Here is a 20,846-nt window from a genome sequence, read left to right as displayed (position 1 = left end):
GCGTTTATAAATTTCATAGACTTAAACATCTAAATACTTGTATGCAGGTAGTTCAGAAATATGGAGTGTGTGAATATTTACCAAATCTGGTCAACCTAACAGAGAATGAGTACCAGACTGCAATATCCTGGGGACTTAGGCGGGCACTAGAACATAAATGTTTGTTATACTAAATGTGTTGTAGGAAATTTTCTTCAGCTGCCCTTCCAATCCTGAGATGTCAAATTTCTGTAACAGGCAGTAAAAAATTCAACTCAATTCAGCACCACTGATTTGCACAGTTTTCACAGACAAATGGACAGAATACCAGGGCATGATTTTCCTGCAAGCTTCTGAACCCCACTGTCAGTCTCAAATGGGGGCCCAAAGCCTGCACTGTGTGGGGAACAATCACTCACTTGTGATTTTCCCCGAATTGGCCAATTAAAGGCCAGAGGGCAGGCTCAATGTCCAATTAAGAATAGCAGGCTGGCTTTCAAAACTGGAAGGCCAATAGGAGGCACCTTCTGCAACTTTTTCAAATTTACAATAAAAAAGGCCTTTGCAGCTGGGCCACCACTGGATTGGGTTGGGTTGAAGTGGGGTGGGTGCAGCTGCTGCTGAACCCAAGCAGGCACGGAAGGCCTCTAAGCCTGCCTGAAGCCCTGCCCCCCGATCTACTGCCAGGCGACCTCCTCCAGGCCTCTGTACTGTCCCCTACCTCCTGTAGGCCAACTGGAAAATTTCACTCAACTTCCAACAACAGGACTTAATAGGCCTTTCAGTGGCTCAGCTGGCTACCTGCTGCCTGTGGGTGGGTAGCCCTGTCGTCCCTCAATCCATCTCTGGGAAAATGGCCTGGGGGCAGAATGGAGCTGGAGAACCAGCATACAGGCTGGTTACGGCAAAATTTCACACCTGTCCGCCTCTGTTCCTGCCCCTGGTGAGGACGGAAAATCTAGCCCCCAGAATTTAACTCCTAAGGCAGCACTAAATTGGCTCAAATGTCCACTTGAAAATGGGCTAAATCGGCACAATGCTATCCCAACATACCAATAAGTAATTGCAGAAAGCCACACAATTTTGCCTACATAAACTCAAATACCCAAATTTAATGGGTCTGTACTTCGAAACTCATGCATACATTAATAAATCATTAGACATCTAGGAAATAAGCAGCTAATAATGGAAAAACAAAGCCAAATATTAAATATTTCAATAAACAGCTAAAATAATGAAGAAAGTATGGCAATGCAATTTCAGAGTTATGGTGTAATTGTATTATTTCATAATAAAATGACTAACCTAATGTCAGCACAAAAGTTGTACTATAAATCCAGAGTGAGATCACAAAATAACTATAGAACCACAGAAACATGGATGTTTAGAATACAGAAGGCTGCTATTCAGCCTATCTTATCTGTGTCAGTTCTTCACTGGAACAATCCTAAGCTCAGATATCCATGAGATTGCTCCCACAACATAGCCTTCCTCTACTTCAAATATTTCTACATTTTTCACTTAAAGGATGTAATGATCTTGGACTCAACTACCCACTTCTGGTGAAGCATGAACGATGGCAAGAAATTTCTCCTAATATCTCTTCTCACTCTCAAACTGATCTAGGACGTAGTCTTGGATGGATTCTAAAAAATGTTCTCCACTTTGACCTCACACATTACTTTAACTCAATCTGTGTAGGGATAATGAAAATTGCCCTGTTATTCTTTTATAGAGTCATTGAGAGATACAGCACTGAAACAGGCCCTTCAGCCCACCGAGTCTGTGGCGACCATCAACCACCCATTTATACTCTTCTTTTTCTTCTTCTTTGGCCTCCTTATCTCGAGAGACAATGGGTAAGCGCCTGGAGGTGGTCAGTGGTGTGTGGAACAGCGCCTGGAGTGGCTATAAAGGCCAATTCTAGAGTGACAGGCTCTTCCACAGGTGCTGCAGAAAAATTTGTTTGTCGGGGCTGTTACACAGTTGGCTCTCCCCTTCCGCTTCTGTCTTTTTTCCTGCCAACTGCTAAGTCTCTTCGACTCGCCACACTTTAGCCCCGCCTTTATGGCTGCCCGCCAGCTCTGGCTAATTCTACATTAATCCCTTATTCCCTACATCATCCCCACCTTCCCTCAATTCTCCCACGACCTACCTACACTAGGGGCAATTTACAATGGCCAATTTACCTATCAACCTGCAAGTCTTTGGCTGTGGGAGGAAACCGGAGCACCCGGCGGAAACCCACGCGGTCACAGGGAGAATTTGCAACCTCCGCACAGGCAGTACCCAGAACCGAACCCGGGTCGCTGAAGCTGTGAGGCTGCGGTGCTAACCACTGTGCCGGCCTATCCAGAAAAAGAAAGCTTATGACGATCACAAAAATCTTAATACTTTAGAAAGCCTAGGGGAGTATAGGAAGTGCAGGGGTGAAGTAAAAAAGGAAATTAGAAAAGCAAAGAGAGGACATGAAAAATTATTGGCAGGTAGAATCAAGGAAAACCCGAAGATGTTTGATCAGTACGTTAAGAGCAAGAGGATAACTAAGGAAAGGGTAGGGCCTTTCAGAGATGTACAAGGGAACTTATGCGTAGATGCAGAAGATGTGGGTAGGGTTCTTAATGAGTTTTTTGTCTCTGTCTTCACAAAGGAGAGGGTTGATGTAGACATTGTAGTTAAAGAGGAGGAATGTGAAATATTAGAAACGATAAGTATAATGAGAGAGAAAGTATGAGAAGTTCTGACATCCTTGAAAGTAGATAAATCGCCAGGGCCAGATGGATTGCATCCCAGGTTGCTAAAGGAAGCCAGGGAGGAAATAACAGATGCGCTGAGGATCGTCTTCAAATCCTGACTAGATACAGGAGATGTACCAGACAATTGGAGGTCTGCGAACATTGTACCATTGTTTAAAAAGGGTGCGAGGGATAGGCCAAGTAATTATAGGCCGCTCAGTCTGACCTTGGTGGTGGGTAAATTGTTAGAATCTATTCTGAGGGACAGGATAAACTGCCACTTAGAAAGGCATGGATTAATCAGGAATAGTCAGCATGGAATTTTTAAGGGAAGGTCATGTCTTACTAACTTAATTGAGTTTTTTGAGAAATAACAAGAAGGATTGATGAGGGTAGTACAGTGGATGTGGTCTACATGGATTTTAGTAGGCATTTGACAAGGTCCCACATGGCAGACTGGTCAGTAAAATGAAAGCCCATGGGATACAAGGGAATGTGGCAGGTTGGATCCAGAATTGGCTCAGGGACAGGAAACAAAGGGTAGTAATCGACGGATGTTTTTGCGAATGGAAAGCTGTTTCCAGTGGCATTCCACAGGGTTCAGTGTTGGATCCCTTGCTGTTTGTGGTATATATTAATGATTTGGACTTAAATATGGGAGGCATGATTGGGAAATTTGCTGATGACACAAAAATTGGCCGTGTCGTCGTTAGTGAAGAGGATAGCTGTAGACTCCAGAAAGATATCAATGGTTTGGTTGAGTGGGCGGAAAAGTAGCAAATGGAATCAATCCAGATAAGTATGAGGTAATGCATTTGGGAAGGGCAAATAAAGTGAGGGAATACACAATAAACAGGAGGATATTGAGAGGGGTAGAAGAAGTGAGAGACCTTGGAGTGCATGTCCACAGGTCCCTGAAGATGGCAGGACAGGTAGATAGAGTGAAGAAGGCATATGGAATGCTTTCCTTTATTGACTGAGGTATAGAATTCAAAAGCAAGGATGTAATGCTGGAACTGTATAAAACGCTGGTTAGGCCACAGCTGGAGTATTGCGTACAGTTCTGGTCACCACATTACAGAAAGGACATAATTGATCTGGAGAGAGTACTGAGGAGATTTACAAGAATGTTGCCAGGGCTCGAATGTTGCATGAGCTATGAGGAAAGATTGGATAGGCTAGGGTTGTTTTCCTTAGAACAGAGGTGGCTGAGGGGTGACTTAATTGAGGAAGGACCTGTTACCCCTAGCAGAGAGGTCAATTACCAGAGGGCACAGATTTAAGGTGATTGGTAGAAGGAATAGAGGGGACATGAGGAAAAACTTTTTCACCCAGAGGGTGGCGGGTGTCTGGAATTCACTGCCAGGAATGGTGGTGCAGGCAGAAACCATCAATTCTTTTGAAACGTTACCTGGATATGCACCTGAGGTGCTGTAACCTGTAAGGCTATGGACCAGGTGCTGGAAGGTGGGATTAGATTGGGCAGCTAGTTTCTCGGCCGGCAAGGACACAACGGGCTGAATGGCCTCCTTCTGTGCTGTAATTTTTCTATGGTTCTATGAGCTGTCTGCAAATCTGCCTTTATCTCTATTTGATTCTGTACCAAAGTGAGTACACATTTGTGCAACGGACAACCTCACTTTAATAAGTTGCAGAATCAGATGACACAGCCACCCAGGGCATTGACCTTGACACCATCTTTCTGCAGAAATGTAAAGTTATGATTTAAGTACCTGATAGACTGTGTTCCTAATGACAATGCAAAAGACACCACCCAGTATGCAACGGAGTCATAATGATTGAAAGATGTCATTTGATTCATCATCTGTGCATAAATCTTTAAAATATTAATTTTTAGAAGATAAAGAAAGTGTTGGTCATCCAGACATTGGAATCATAAGGTACAGGTGTTCATAGTGTGCAAGCATTTTTGAAGGCGATTCCTAGGTCTCCAAGAATAAGTAGTAACAGGACATGAAAATGGAAGTACTGAGAGTGGGGTCAAGTGAGATGTGGCAGTAATTTGGCATCTCAAGGTCTGACAGAGATGCAAGAGGCATTTGGGAGTCTTCCACTGATCGAAGGGTAGTTCCAAGGATTGGAAATGGGGCTTTAGCGTGTGGGAATAGTGGGACTGGTGTCATAATCTTGAAGCAATGGGGAGGAAGATCAATCTGTGTGGGAGGGAAGCATGCCAGAATCTTGGGAGCTGTGTGTTCTGATGAAGTGTACATCCTGTGCCCCACAGAGGGCCCCCCCCCATGGCATAAACCACCCCCTCCCTGCCTCACCGGGGCCCAGCTGATTGTCCCCGACGAGGCCCCCATGCACTTACATCAATTCCAGGGCCTCCTCTATTGCTGCTCCTCTCCCTGGGTGCAGTCCCAGCTGCGGCCTGCTAATTGACCAACAGCTCTTGGAGGTGGAACTTCCTACCTCAGAGGGGTGGAAGTCCTGCCCGATGCCAATTGAGGGCCTGGGCCATGCAAAATTGCAGCATGGCTTCCAGGCCTGGTGGAGGTAGGCTCACCACCAACATTTTGGCTATGGGCGTGGCCTCTGCCCTGATGTAAAATTCCAGCCATGGATTTGTGTTTGGGGGTGGGGGTGGGCAAAAGGGTCATAAAAAGTGTCTGCGGAGAGGAATTAGGGGCTGATATGCGAGTGGCTGAAAGTAACAGGGCAAAAAATGGTCTGGTAATATCAATAAGGGAGGAGGCCCCAACAGAATGTGTTCCAAAGAAACTATCCTAACCAATCAGTGCTTTTGCCACAAGTTGAGAAAGGGATGCCTTGAAATGGGAGTAAAGCAGTTTGGCTTGTGGATGTGCAAAAGCAATGAGGGGGATCAACGCAAATTTGAGTCTAAAATAGCAAAATCAGATTTAACAAAAAAAATTCTCAAGTGAATCATATATTTTTATGCAGTGTCACACAGTTGGGAGGCCGATTGATTAATTATATGCACATTTAAAAAATACAATCTCTAAGCACTGTTTTTGACCAAAACCATCTTTTCCAGCAACAAAAACCATGGGCTCCACACCAAAATGAAGTTTCTTTCAAAAAAAAAGTACCTGGCAGTCTCTCAACTTCTTCAGCAGGCCTAAGGATTATACTGAATTATTAAAAATGGGTTGATCATTGGGACTTGAAGGACTATGGCTGGACTTGATCACATGATCCAGTTAGGGTAAAGTGTAAGCAAATAGAAATGCACCACAGCGCCACCTATCTTGGAGACTCAGCTGGGAAAACTGGATCATAGCTGGATGCAATAAACTGAAGTGTGATAAAATAGTCTTTGCAATGGTGTGTCAGAAAAGAATCGCTGATGAAATGTTACAATAAGTAAGTAATGAAGGCATACACAAGACTTTTAGTACATTAGGGGCAGATAAATGTAGATACCCTTTTCTGTTTATTATGCCAAAAAACCTTGGTGTATCAATGTATTTCCTTCATAAACACTGTATAAGCAAACAGTACAATGGCTCAAGAATATGTATGTGACCAGAAAAAGAGTGAGACAGATCAAAGATCTATTTAATAAATGCAATTTTAAAGAGTGAGACATGTCAAACTAGGTAACAATGGTAGATCAAAACAAACAATCCTCACTTGAAACGAGTGAAACCTTTCAGGTCTGTCCCCTGGATAACAGACCCACCATTAACTGGATACTTACTTTTTACTTTGATGTAGATAAAGGAAAATATCATCAGACCTTATTAGAGTATAACTAAGGTCTGTTTACATCCGTATCTAAAATGCTTTGACTCCCTGTTGCTTCAGGTACCAAGGCTGATCATCCCTATTTTTATTCACAGTAAAGTAACTGTGGAGCTAGAGGCTAAATATAGGTTTTCTAAGACTTAGGAGGATCCTGCTGACTGTGTAAGGTAGCTAGCAATTTAGAAGTTCTAGTGGTCATTCATCATCAGTTGTATGGAATAAAACTTTAAGCAACTTTGAGTAATCAGGACTCTTACTAACTAGGTCCTCAGTACCAGTATTTATTTTAATTGAGTATGTGTGAATGGGTGGAATAAAGTGTTTTGGATGAAACACAGGGTATGAGTGGTATGTGCAATCTATTGTCCTATGGTACTGTTTCTAACCTAGAAGAAAGAATGCATTTCTGTAGCACCTTCTGTGACCTTAGCACATCCCAAAGTGCTTTATAGCCAATGTTGGCACAATACTGGAAATGCAGCAGCCAATTTCTGTGCATAGCAAGGTCCCGCAAACAACGATGAGATGTGATCAGATAATCTGGTTTAGTGATGTTGGTTGAGGGATAAATATTGGCCAGGACACCAGGGAGAACTCCCCTGCTCTTCTTCAATATGTTGTCATGAGACCTTTGACATTCACCTGAGAGGGCAGATGGGACCTTGGTTTAACGCCTCAGCTGAAAGACACCACCTCTGCCAGTGCAGCACTCCCTTAGTACAGCACTGGAATGTCAGCCTAGATTTTGTGCTCAAATCTGGATATGATTTGAAGTACTCACCATACATATTGATGAGAAAACAGTGTTGGTTCAGAGCCAGGATGGATTACAACACACAGTGCCAATGTTAATGAAATATTGACTAGAGTTATTCAACCACATATTTTCAACTACAGCAAAGTTTTGACATAATGTAACTGATGACAACATCTAGGTTGTACAATGTAATGGGCATGATCATGCACAAATTAAGAGGAGTATCATCAATAACACAAAGACAAAACCTCTGGGCTTATTTTCCTGCATCTTCTTTTGTTACAGTTTAGTTTGTCCCTGGCACTGATACAAAATTAGGAAGAAAGACTTTATCTTTGTGAGTGCTAAAATCAGGCATGAATTATTAGACCTTTCCTACAGCTGAAGTACCCCAGATAGCTCAATGTTCTCCACTGTGTACTTGTGTATATATATAGGTGTGGGGAGAATATTGTTTCAAATAATTATGTTTCATTCCCACCCCAATTTTCTTCTTTTCTCTGCCCTCCACTGCTGAAGGCGGGGACCCAGGCTGAATTCCAGGAGCCCTTCAAGTATATTGTTCATTTTGGTATTCCCCACATGTGAATCTGGGCAGTGAGTGGTGGAAGGCTGCTTCCCCATGTTGGGTAGCCCATGCTGTTCTCATTGCAGAGCAAAGTTTTATGCAGCATGCAGTAAACTGCTATGATAAGGGAATCTCTCTCTCTCTCACCTGTATTGGAAGAAGCCAGCAGACTTGTCCAGACAGCGGAATCATTGTTTGAGCACTCCAGTACTCTGGTTGACCGTGGAACCTCTAGAGTTTGACCAACAAGTACTGGTTGCTGAGGGGTCATGAGCCAAGTGTACAAGGGATAGCCCTTGTCCCCAAGCAGGCAGCTCCTCACTTGCTGTGTGGGGAATGGAAGTTGACGCAGGATAAAAGTGACATGGCTGCTTCAAGGAAAGAGGCACGCACCAATCACATATTATCGTTGAGGGAACCTTCGCAATTCATGAAGGAAATGGGCTCCACATGGTCTTTTTTTGACCTTTGTTATAGGGATAGATTTCTGTGTACAGTCAAGGAGGCCCTGGACATAGGAGAAGCATGCAATCTGTGTGAACTCTCGGGAATGGTACCCGACAATTGGGAGGGTGTACGCAGCTATAGTAGCGAGTAGAAAGAAAGCAACAATTGGCAGAGGGTGGGTGGGTGTTACTACAGATCGGGGCTCTGTGTAGGTAGGAGTGGCAATTGAGGGGGAGCTACAGATTCTGGCTTGATGAGGTGTGGGAGAAGGATGATGATTGCAGCAGGGGAGAGAGGAAAGCCATGATCATAGTGGAGGAGGCTGAACGAGCCCTTGAAGGGACAGGGGAAGCACTTAACTTTCTAGATCCAGGCATTCCTGCTTGTCTTCCACTGCCTGGTTTCCTGAGCCCTGATAAGCCCAGCCAGCAACTGCTAAATTTAAATTAGCCTCCCAATCGCACTGTGTGAGGGTGGGACACGCTACCCACCCACCACTGTTAAAACGGCATCAGGCTTTTATGTGGCAGGTTGGGGATGCGTTCTCCTTTAAAAAAATTTTAAACCCCCCCCCCCCCTCCCTGCCAGACACTCTCCCACCTGTCATAGGAACACAAGAAATAGCAGAAGTAGGCCATTCGGCCCTTTGAGCCCGCTCCTCCATTCGTTAAGATCATGGCTGATCCGCAGTCCTGCACTATCCCCATATTCCTTGGTTCCCTTTGTATCCAAAAATCTATCGATTTCTGTCTGGAATGTACTCAACAACTGAGCATCTAAACCTCTGCGGTGGAGAACTCCAAAGATTCACAGCCCTTTGCGTGAAGAAATTTCTCCTCATTTCTGTTCCAAATAGCCGACCCTTTATTCTGAGGGTGTGATCCTAGTTCTAGGTTCTCCAACCGGTGGAACCATCCTCCCAGCATCTACCCTGTCAGGTCCCTTAAGAATTTTATGTGGGGTGGAGGAGTAATATTGCAGGGAGGGGAGCTCCGGATCGGGGATAGGTGGTGGGGGGTTGGTTGGAGGTGGGGGGGGGGGTGTCGGAGGAGAGTGACAATTGGGACAGATTAGTTTTGAATTTACCTCCCTTCAAGTGCGGGCTGTGTCCTGTGTTTCTAACTGTTCTGGACAAGGTGAAGTAGCTCCTCATGGTCTAACATTATCTAGAATGCTAAAAAAAGCAATCATATCAACCCTCTCTTTTTTGGGGAGAACATATCCAGTTTACACAATCACTCCTCACAATCCAATCCCTTCAATCATTCTGGTATCCCCTAAATCATTGTCTTTTTATGAATGAAGGGTTTGATTAAGTGTAAAGCGGTGATTTAATAATTTGTATAACTGCAGGGACATTTGTTGGGCCATTTAAATGAGAACCAGTACTTATTCCACATGTAATGATAAAAGCAATGGAATGCAGACACTCCAGTTAAATGCTTATTTGTATTTACAACGTAACTAAAACATCAGATTTTGGGATGACACTGGGCCCTCTGAATTGGAATTTATAAGAAAATATTAACATTTGCTCTTGTAAATGAATTAAAGTGGTGGAACCAGCTAGGTCAGAAGGGGAAATTATTTAACTCACAAATATAAAAGAAATTTGTGTATTATCATTGGTTTATATCATTAATGCCCTATTTGCATTGCCATGGCAACTCCAACCTTCCTACTTAACTATATATGCAAATTCAGTACAGATGGGACAAGGAAAGGTGACACCATAAATAATGTCTCAAAGTGATATCTCAGGAAAGTTGCAATGACAAGCTGCAGCCCTGTCATATCAAAACCCAGAGAATCAGATGTTTTAATTAGAAACTGCAGTTCAGCACCCTCCTGCTGTTTGACCACGAGGATCTTCAAAATCAGAGCTGTACGGACAAGAAGTTCCCCAGTTGAGTCTCCAGCCTCTGTTGAGTTCGCTGACCTGAGGCAAGGTGGAAGTTGAAGCACTGTAATTGACCACAGAAGCCCTGAGATAGGGAATGAAAACCAACCGGGGCTCGCGCTTTGGATCACAATCCAGTGACTCCTACCGAATTGGTGGGAGGATGCGCATTTCAAGTTAAGCTGCAGAGGTGGATCAGTTGCAATTTTGGGGAAATTCACAGCTCCTGTGCAGATCACACTTGTGTGCAAAGAGCTTTCTGACATCACTCCTAAATTTGCCTTTCACTAGTTTGAACTAGTGTAGATGTGACATCATGTTGAAATGTTGAACCAACCGGACCAAAAATAATACAATTGTGACTTTGTCACTGCTAAGTTTATGCAGTCAGATGCATCTAAGTTTAAGATGTGATATTGCAGTTTGTGCCATCTAGTCAGGTTTAGTTATTTTGGTCATATATTTTCACCGAACTCTTTGAATTGTTAACACCATAAGCATTTGTTTCAAGGCAAGTTTCTGTCTTCCTTTATATTCTCATCAGGCTGTAGTACGCATTGTGTGGGCAACTGGTCAGCCAATATTTTTCTCTCGTCTTGCTTTCCACTTGCAAGGAAAAGCTACAGGACAGTGTTTCAGTTGGAGCTCAGTTTAAGAATGGTACAGCTTCTTAGCATTGATCTAGAGGGCTCACAATGAATGTTGAAAATATTTCATTTCATTGTCTTTCTAAATTTAAGAAGTTGGCATGGTGCCAGCAGGTCTTGGAATCCAAAATGGTCTTCTTTTGACCTTTGTTATGGGAATAAATTTCTGTTTTAAGTCATATTTAATGTAAATAATAGGAGCTCCTGTACTGTAAAAGAAAGTTGCTTGTGGACCATTGACCTCTTGCTACACCCAGCTGTGAAACTTGTTTGTCTGGAAAAATGTAACCACAGTGGCAGCTGGGCAAATCTGTTTCCTGCTGTAATATATGTGAACTCGATTACGCTCCAGGTTTGTGGAAATATATATGTGTGTTAGTTGTACTGTCATATTTTATTTATAAATTATAATCTCATCAAGTTGGCTGGAAGTCTAACTATAAAGGAAATTAAGTGGATAAAATCTGGACTCTTTCTGTAATTCTGAGCTCGTGCTAGAAGGATTGATTTTATGATGCATGGATGCAGTTATGCGCATCACAGTACAATGTCTGTTCAACAATAATATCAAAGGGGGATTGAAGATGAAAGGTGGCAGATCTTGCCAATCCTAACTTGTTAATTTCTACTAACCTTTGTTAAAAAGGGCAATTAACCCACCGTGATCTTTTTCTTGTTGTTTTGATGTTTAATTATAGCACAGCCTCCCCAAACTTATGCTTCACTTCTCTGCTTTAATTGTGAATTAGTTATAGTAGCATGAAAACCTGATTGGAGTTTAATAATTCAGCAATTTGAAGTCAGTGATACAGAAACATGAGAATCCAGTATACAGATAATTGTAAATAGGATCATTGTTAATACTGTGGGTCAGGCAACTCTGTAAAGGGCGAATCACTGATACGGTACAGGTTCTGCATCTCAGGAGACGACAACTTCCGCAGATTGGCGCAAAACTGTAGATACAGTTCCATAAAAATCGGAACATTTGTAACAGGATGATATTTGTCTGCACTTCATAAGTAATTTATTGCGTGTGAAATATTTTGACACACTTTGACTTGTAACCTTTGCTTTCTACTCTCCAAATATTCTCTATCCATTCATCTTAATTCCATTTGCCATTACCTTTGCTAGAAGTTTCTTTTGTGGTACTTTATGAAATGCATTTTGAAAAGCCATACACACCACATCCTATTCTATAAGGTGCAACCTGCCTTTTAGAAATCTGTGCTGATTGCCACTGATTAAATCATGTTTCTCTGAGTGATCAGTAATGTAATCCTGTATTATATTTAGAGTAAATACAAGCAACACATCACATTTCACAGAGGAACCTCACTCGCCACATCCTTCAAGTCCTTGAAGCTTCATCTCACCTCTACCAACTGCCAGCACCAACCACATATCTCAAGTTCTTCCACTCCTCTCTCTGCTATTACCGCTGCAATTGTGCCAGCTGATACTAGTACAGTGCATTTGCTAAAAGTGTTCAATGAACAGAGGGGAGGGGAGATTACTTTTTTTTTAAGTTGCATGTTTTCATTTTATAACTGAAGACTGAGGTAGGAAAGTATTTAGAGCTCAGAAACAGGCCATTCGGCCCAATAGGTCCATGCCAGTGAAGATGTTAATGATGTTCTCAGGATAACTCGGCATTTCACAGCCAGTAAATTACTTGTGAAGTGTAATCACTATTATTTTTTTGCAGGCAGATAATTGCACACGCTGCGCTTCCACAAATAGCAAATGAGGTGAATGAACAATTAACATGTTTCTCTTGGTGATATGGTTTAGGGAAATATGTTGATCATGACATCTGGAGAACTCCCTGCTCTTCTTTGAAAAGTACCATAGGATCTTTTACATCCACCTGAACAGGCAGCTGTTCAAAAAGACAGCACGTGCAACAATCCTGCAGTACTGCATCAGAGCGTCAGCCTATATTATACACAGATCCTGAAATGGGGCTGCAACCAATAACTTTTTGACTGAGGGGGGAGAAGTACTGCAAACAGATACAAGCTGGCATTTTGCTTCATGAGCAGCACTAATAGCAGTGGACTGGCTGCCCTGGGTTTGATGTTGCTGTTGTCACAGATCCCACTTCTGGGAAAACAGTGGGCTGGATTTTACCAGCCCTTTGGGAATGGGCTTGGAGGTGGGACGGCTGGCAAAATGGCACGGGAAGGCACTGGGTGGCATGCCTGTCGTCTTGCTGCTGCCATGCCATTTTGCCAGCGGTGGGAAAGGTGGCAGACAGCCCACCCACCCGGAGCCCTATTGAGCCATGTAAGTGGCCAATTAATGGCCTTTTCCCACTTCTGCCACCATTTTACTGGCACTTGGGAGGCCCTCCACCGCACGGGGATACTGCCGGGTAAACCATCCTCCCCAGCTCGCCAGGGCCTGCCTGTAGCCCTGGCACCCCCAGATCCCAATAACCTGCCTTTGAAGGGACATGTCCTTAATAGGGATGGCAGCCCCAGCAGCAGCCACTTAATTGGCTACCGCCGATAAGATGCAGCCCTGGTTCCCACTGACTGCCGAAGCAGGTTCGCCTCCCGCTTTCCGCCCCAGCGGTGCAACTCCTGCCGCCTCCATAAAATCCAGCCCATTGTCTGAAGCCACATCAAGCTTTAGACCTTCAAACTTTCAACACCAGAAGTGCAGGTTTGTTTTCAGTCAGCTTTTATTGAGTTTGAGCTATTTGTTCACCCCTCTTTGTAACTATCATAAAGATAGAAGTTGATTCAATTCACTGTTACACTTTTAACCAGCTCTGCTGCTGATGTCAACCCTCCACATTATTTAAAGAATATTTTTTGAAACAATCAAGAGAAATAATGAAGAAATATGATGTAAAGATTAATCATAATTGTGTCTAGCAAATTAAGCTTTGTAAGGATTCTTATTAAGGTTGAAACATTTAGCTTCATATGTGCACATAAACCTACTAATAATATATCACTGCACTGTGTGGCCTAGTCCTTTTACCTTTGAAATTGCTGTGGTTATGTTATTCACTGAATGAACCTCAATAATCAATGATAATTCCATTAAGATTTCATAAAAAGACAGGTTAACTGTTTTCTGAAGTCCCTGATATTTCTAAGCCATTAGCCCCTCTGGTCCCTTCTGACCATTAAGTGCTAAATTCATCAGTGCGGATAAATGAAGCACTGGAGCTGTGCTGAATCTAGGCCTACACATGACATCATTATCCTGTCAGGAGCAGGGAACCTGCACACAGTTTCATTTTTAAAAAGCAACCTCAAAAGCTTTTTCTGCCAATTTGGGACCGAGTACCAATTTGACAGGTATGGAGGGAAAAAAAAGCTTTCACCAGATAAAATAGTATTAAGAGCACATCAGTGATCCAAAATGGCTGCCTTTTAGTTACAACCTAATTGGAACAAAATACAACACTAAATTATGCCAATTATGAAAGCTACGTGCAGATAATACAAAAGCAGAAAGATCAACAAAAATTGAAAATTGTACCAGAAAGTTGAATCAACACAGTATCATTAACTCAAGGAGTTTGAACTATATTGCCATTTAAATTGTGTGGCAAGCTAATTTAGCACCTTCACCAAATCAGGGTGATGAGAATGTACACAAGAATAAAGACCTGACAATTCAAATAGTCCCACCTCAATAATGACTTTGTGCTTTCTGTCACTGTCCATTGAGATAAAGTAAGAGAGATACTTGCAAATCTCAGGAAGATTGTTCTTGAACAGAGAGAACAGTAGAAAAAGGAAGATGGATAAAAAGATAAAACGGTTATGAAAAGAGGAGAGAAGAATACATTAATGTCACTTGTACATTGTCTACGACCCGACGCAATCTATTCAGCTTGTCACTCTTAGCCATAATTGTATTTTGCCGTGAATGGATGTCTCAGCTGCTGGTTATTGTGTCAGCAGCATCCAGAGATGGAGAGATCACAATCCTGCAGTGAGCAGGTGGAAGATTAGAATCCTGTGTGAGACTCCACATGAATACCAGGGAATGTTGGTTTGACATCAGTACGACCGCAAGGTTAAGCAGCTTCTGGAGAGGAAGGGAGAAAATTGGCCAGCAAAAGAAATCCCAGTATCAACAGGAATAATGACTGTGCTGCACCTTTAGTAACCAATACAAACTGAGGACAAAATAAGGGGCTTGAAATTGTGTTCCTATGCGTTGCTAATCTGGGTGTGGAGCAGAGGGAGAAAAAAATATTGTCGCTGAACAGGATAAACAGCGGCCTCGATTATGTGCTGGGTCTACAATGAGGGAGCAAGTGGCTTACAGAGCCCCACTGCATCAACTCATTGTAAAAGAGACGTTCCAGGGGAGAGTCCAGGCTTCTCCAGGAATTATTCTACTTTGACCCATTCTGGTCTGCCAAAGCAATGTAGCAGCAGAGAGTGGGTCTACGAGCATCAGCAGCAGATCACACAATCACTGAAAAATTAACTCAAAGTCCTCAACATTCACAAACATTCCAGTGAAATCCTGCCATAACCTTTGCAGGAGACCTCTGCAATGGGCAGAATCCATGAGGGGGGCCATATCTTGGTGTCTAATTTTGCTGAGCTTGTTGCTTGTTCTTTGTTGTGCCTGATTATTTATTTTTGGGACTATTTTTGGCTTGTGCGTTTTATAATGGGGAAAGTCAGTTGGTGAAGGATAGTACTGGAGCCAGTCTTTATTCCATCTGACATTTATTTACAGAGTGAAACATTGCAAGCATACACCTCTTAACTCAACCACCCCACAGTTTCAATAAGTGTTTCTTTATATGTGCTCAAGTGAAACTCCAATTAATGCCCACCACTTGCATACAATTAAACACAATTAACAGTGAGAGTCTCCCAATTTCTGTGTCCTTTTGGAATGGAACAGTCATTTGAAGACATATATTTGGGAATCTGACTTCTCCACCCGAAAACACCAAGCCATTTTACCTGACCAAGAAAACTTGGCCCACACCATGGGCATTCATTTAGGGATTCTGTTCTTCTTTAGATGAAGGATGAAGGGAAAATGGACCAGCCGCAAAAAGTGAACCAGAACATGAGGCACGGCATGTAGAACTGACAGCATTCCCGACTCCCTAAAGCCTGTCCACCATCTACAAGGCGCAAGTCATCTCTGTGATGGAATACTCTCCACTTGCCTGGATGGGTGCAGCTCCAACAACACTCAAGAAGCTCGACACCATCCAGGACAAAGCAGCTCGCTTGACTGGCATCCAATCCACCACCTTCAACATTCACTCCCTCCACCACCGGCGCAGTGTACCATACACATGATGCACTGCAGCAACTCGCCAAGCCTCCTTAGACAGCACCTTCCAAACATACCTCTGCCATCTCGAAGGACATGGGCAGCAGACACACGGGAACACCACCACCTGCAAGTTCCCCTCCAAGCCACACACCATTGGAACTATATCACTGTTCCTTCACTGTTGCTGGATCAAAATCCTGAAATGTCCTTCCTAACATCACTGTGGGTTTACCTACACCCAAGGACTGCAGCGGTTTAAGAAAGTGGCTGACCACCACCTTCTCAAGGGCAATTAGGGAAGGGCAATAAATGCTGGCCTAGCCAGCAATGCCCAAATCCCATGAAAGAATTAAAAAAATGAATTCAAATCCTACTTCCCTTCAAAGAGCACTATCTCCTGCAAAACCACTTTTGGATTGGTTTGCCATTGGCAAAAGAGTAGTGAGGGAGTCTCTAATGGGCCTTCCCACCACCACCACCCTCCCAACCACACCCCCCCCCCCCCTGCCCCACCGCACCAGGAAAAAGGGATTGTAAAGACAAAATAGCAGTCCAGAAAAGCATACAGCTGATGAAATAAAAATGTACATGCTTTTAAGGCATGACCCTGCAGAGCACTACAAACAAAGACGTGGACAACTGATGGACATTGGCAGACTTCTTGTGGGACTTTCTTCTTCATCTGGAAGGCTGTCCTTCTAACTTCATAAACAGCTCTGCCGCACCATCCCATGTAGTTGCCACTATTTTTGTTGAGGAGGCAGCGTGGGGTGGCGACGGCAGTGCTCCAGGCAGGCCTAGAGGCTCTCCTTGCCTGCCTGGCTTCATCTGCAATGATGGCCCAGCTGCGGAGGCCATTTTCTAAAGTTAAAGTTGAAAAAGGTGGAGTGAGGGTGCCTCCATTTTGGAGAGCCCTGTCTCTCTCGTTTACCTGAAAAGCCAGCCTGCTGTTTCTTCAGTGCTGGAGGGCCTCCTACTAAAATCATCGCATCATAGAATGGTTACAGCACAGAAGGAGGCCATTCGGCCCATCGTGTCCATGCCGGCTCTCTGCAAGAGCAACTCACCTAATCCCACTTCCCTGCCTTGTTCATATAGCCCTGCAGATTTTTTCTTTTCAGATAATTGTTCAGTTCTCTTTTGAAGGCCTCGATCGAATCTGCCTCCACCACACATCTCAGGCAGTGCATTCCAGATCCGAACTACTTGTGTAAAAAGGTTTTTTCTTATGTAGCTCTATTGGTCCTCCAGCTTCGTTAATTGAACTGAAAGCCTGTCTTCCAGCCATTAATTGGCCAATTTGGGGAAAATCAAAGCCGGGTGACTGTTCCCCACACAGTGCAGGCTTCTGACCCCCATTTGACCCTGGCAGCGGGTTCCAAGTCCAGGGGCATTCACTAACAAGCTCCTCTCATATGAATCTCCATCTTACCATCACACAGCTCATATTCTTAAAGCTCCCTGCAGGCCTGTGATTGACAGAGAGAGCATAATCTGCTCATCATTGAAAGATAAGGTCTAACAGAATCTCTTTTATAATACATGAGCAGCTCATGAGTATTATACCGTCATTGTGATAAGAAAATTCGACTGAACTGCTAATGCAAAACTTTGGGGCCTGTATGCTGGTGTAGGTGGTGGGACTCAGTGACTTGCTTTGTAATCTAATGTTATGTAGCCTTGTCAAGACAGTACAGGTAAACACAGCTATCATTGGACTTCCATGATATATGCTGAAGGCTGCCAGAATCTACAGGGATTAATTGAGGAGGCCAATAAAGCATGAAAAATCTGTTTGATTTACTCCAGGATTTGAAGTGCTACAGATGAGCAATGAACTGTATTAAAAGCACAAGCTTCTTCTTGTTCCTCCTCCAATTTTAACCTTTTTAGCCACTGATGCTGTCCGATTTATGCCTTAATAATGGTAAGCGCCTCATCATTATACTCAGGCCATTGCATTGAGTAGGTGCCTTCAGGAGAAACAGAACAGAAAAAATATCGCAGTAAGAGACAAATAAATTGGTACCGGTAGGTTTCCTGAAGTTATGAGTTGAAATATTTTCTTGTACCATTTGGTGTGATACATTTTTAAAAATGTTATTCTTAAAGCACCAAGGATGGCCCTAACCCAATAACAATCCAAGATTGGATTAGTTTGTCAGTGTTACTTCAAATCCATGAAACAGGTCACACATCATCTGAAACCAATCAAGGGGACTGGGCAGGCAGGAGTTTTTGAGGCTAGCCTTTAACTTCTGGGTTTAAATCCAACCAGACAGACAGGGTGAAAAGCTCCACTGACTGCTGGCTGTAAGGATCCTGCATGAAATTAGTTTGTATGGTCTGAATGCGGACAGTGCCAAACAAACTCCAATTCAGCACTAATTTGATAATTTCTGCAACAGCAGCAACAGGATATACTGTATGAGAAAGAGGAAAATGTCACACTGGTGTGGTATGGCATGCTATTCTGAGGCTGGAGCTGAAGCACTTTGTTCGAGCAGAGCAAGAAACTATTGTTTACCTGCATCTAGGAATGGGATCATAATAGGGAATGGAATTCCCTCACAGGATTTTCAAAATCATTGGAAGATATTGAACACTTAAGCTTTTTATGAATGGAATTATATGAAAACATCAGCATCAAATGGGAGATACCACAGTATATGCCTCCATGTCAAACATGGATTCTATTATTACTCAGCTATACCTGCCACAAGTTGCAGGATTCTGGCACCTCTTGGTCAACCTTATTGATGAAGTAGCCGATTATGATTATGGTGAGATGAAGATGCTGGGTTATGAGGGGAAAGAGAAGAGGATAAATCAACCTAATCCACAGCACCGTTAACTGATTTCTTTGTCTATCAAGGAACAGCACTATTGGTTGTCATGGAGATGTCCCTCATCGTCCGCTGAGTTGAAAAGGGCTGGGAACAGACCCAACTGAGACAAATAAACAAAGAGAAACACAGGGATAATATCAAACAGTGAATATCTCATCAATACCTGTGAGTTTATAAACGTTCCTTTGTGACCGTGAAAGACCTGTTTCACACAAGTCTGCAGGCATATGGACTTGGAGATTTACTTTATAAGAGAAAGGCCTGGGCCTTATAGCCAATGTGAAACACAGTTTATTCTGCAGTCATTTGGTTCCAGGTAGTATTTTAAGTGTTTTAAAAATTGTTCTGGCAAAACCTATATAGTTACTTCTCTTTAAGTTTCCCTTTGTTATTCAGTTTTCCACAGGCCTGAAGGTCAGGCAAGAATCCTATTCCGAGGTTTTTCCTCAAGGACAGCCTTGAGGCATTCAGTAATGGCTGCCCAGGTGTGAAAGCAGCAACCTCATGCTCTGAATTTCACATTGACCTCACCCTGTGCTGAACCATGGAGACCTCTACCTTACCAATCTGTGGACCATGGTAATGCAGTAGCAATGCATTGTGCCAACATAGTGTCTTTAAGCGTGATAATAGGTGTGTGTCGAAGAGGCAATAAAATTTCCAATTATGCGACTGAACAATATTAAATAGCATTCCTGATATTAAAGGGGTGAGCCTTGCACATCCAAAATCTGATAATGGTTGAAAAGTCCTGGGCAGTGCTGGGCCCAAATATTTGGTGTATGCTCCTGGCAGGCAAGGCTCCTGCTGGGACTGCGAAGATGAAAAATGACCCTTTGAGTAAATCTTTTCTAGAGGTTTTTTTACAAAAGCCTGCAACTCCAGTGGAAAGATTGATGAAATTCAAGAAAATATGGGTAGTTCACAGCTTGGTTTTGCAGTGTTACTGTCATACAGTGCTCTACTAATCTAGTTGGACAGATTCATATATTATAAATAGATGGCTGCCTCAGTAATACATAATCACAGTGTTGTATGGGCTCAGTTCCCACCTCGGCATTTCACTCTCTCTTTGTATCTGTGAATCTCTGAGCATGTGAATACCCACGTAAGCTGCACATGTTCACCCATGCCCCCTTGTGGTCATAGTAGATTTTTTCCTTCCAAATAAAAACTAAAATGAAAATTTGCTAATGCCTTGAAGTACATCGATGTGTTCTCACTCACCTTGGACACACAATTTCAAGGCATGAGTATTTATTGGGAGTTTGGTCAAAAGGGCTAGCGGCAGTGTGTAGGTGTGTGAGGAGTAGAATGCTTGTCAAGTTAAAGATGCCAGTGCTGGTGAATGGAACACTTTTTCCATTGTTGTCACTCAGCACCAAGATCGCTTCTCGGCCTTTTGGCTAAGATCAAGTGTAGTATCTGTTCTTATCAGTGCTTATTTGATTGAGAAGAGACCATGATCATTGCCTTTTGATCCTGGGGAAGCTTTGAGTAAAATGGCTATAACCAATTTTCGAGCTTCGGGCCAGGGAGTGCGCAACACCGTTCGGGTGGTCGTGAAAGACAAGGAAGGAGATGCACCGGTCGATCGCACCTTCTTCATCAAGAAAATTCTCTTCGATTGCTGCGGATTTCAAGCGACGGACGTCTTCTGCCTGCAGGATTTCCCCAGCAGTGGATACTTCGACGTGACGTTCCGGAACGTGGCGGGATGCATCAAGTTCCTGAAGGCGTTCAAGGAGAAAGGGGACCGGGCGCCACTGTCGATCCTCACAGCGGAGCCGCTCTTCACGCTTCCGTCACAACGGGACCGGGTGGTGACGATTCACCTCTACAACCCCCATGTTCCGGTGGTGGATGTACTCACCTTTCTCGCCAGGTACGTCGAGGTGGCCGGCAGCAGCACTGATGTCAAGGACCCCTTTGGGATCTGGACCAGC

At 43.4% G+C, this 20,846-nt stretch overlaps 1 protein-coding gene and 1 pseudogene across 1 annotated transcript in view; both read left to right on the top strand.

The window, feature by feature from the left end:
• Positions 1-20,846, top strand: part of ankrd13b (ankyrin repeat domain 13B) — a 365,862-nt gene that overhangs the window by 193,417 nt on the left and 151,599 nt on the right. The window lies entirely within an intron of this gene.
• LOC137346892 (U2 spliceosomal RNA) lies at positions 20,287-20,395 on the top strand (annotated as a pseudogene).

The sequence above is a fragment of the Heterodontus francisci genome, chromosome 30 (assembly GCF_036365525.1).
Source record: "Heterodontus francisci isolate sHetFra1 chromosome 30, sHetFra1.hap1, whole genome shotgun sequence".
Classification (NCBI taxonomy): domain Eukaryota; kingdom Metazoa; phylum Chordata; class Chondrichthyes; order Heterodontiformes; family Heterodontidae; genus Heterodontus; species Heterodontus francisci.
Note: the sequence above shows the minus strand (reverse complement) of the source record. Positions and strands in the feature narration are given on the sequence as shown.